This window comes from Microtus ochrogaster, unplaced genomic scaffold (genome assembly GCF_000317375.1).
Source record: "Microtus ochrogaster isolate Prairie Vole_2 unplaced genomic scaffold, MicOch1.0 UNK30, whole genome shotgun sequence".
In the NCBI taxonomy this organism is placed as follows: Eukaryota; Metazoa; Chordata; class Mammalia; order Rodentia; family Cricetidae; genus Microtus; species Microtus ochrogaster.
Window position 1 is genome coordinate 3,358,578 of NW_004949128.1, and position 720 is coordinate 3,359,297.

Below are 720 nucleotides of genomic sequence, written 5' to 3' on the forward strand. Positions count from 1 at the left end.
TGCAAAATTCGAGAAGTCATTGTTTTTTACTGCAGCGTAGTACTCTAATGTGTATATATTCCACACTTTCTTCATCCATTCTTCCATTGAAGGGATGACTAAGGTTTTTGTAAATTCTCTGATCTACAACACACAGGGCTATGGGCTGTATTAATCCTCTACTCAAATTTTGTTTCATGTTGCTATTCCCATTTTCAGAGCAGGCAACAACATCCAACTTTCTGGATGTCTGTTTCTGGGCATATTAAATTCTCATAACAAATCCATCTTCTTACTTCTCATATCACTTTGTGCTCTAGACCTGACCACAGACTTACTAGGATCCAACTAGGAACAAAGTAATGAGTCTTGCTTCTTAAATGAAGCAGTACAGATAATGCCAATTTTTTCTTAAGATAGTTAATTCTGATTCCTTCTTTGGCTTTGGTCACAGGCCTCTCTTGTTTTAGCAGCATGCCCATGGCAGGGCTCTGAACCTGGCATTCTAAGTGTCATTGTGCCATCTGCTTTGTGTTGTATAATTTCCCTAGGTAATAGCCAGTAAGTAAAGTTTAAGTTTTTTCTTGACAGGTAACCTTTTGCTCTTCTCCTGGATCTTTGAAAAACTGTCACATTTTACTCCAAAGGATACCTTTATTTGCCTTAATACTTCTGAAACAGAATAGAGTATGTCTGTGCTTACCTCAGCAGTTTTAATGCTGCCCATTAAAAAGTCTCTTA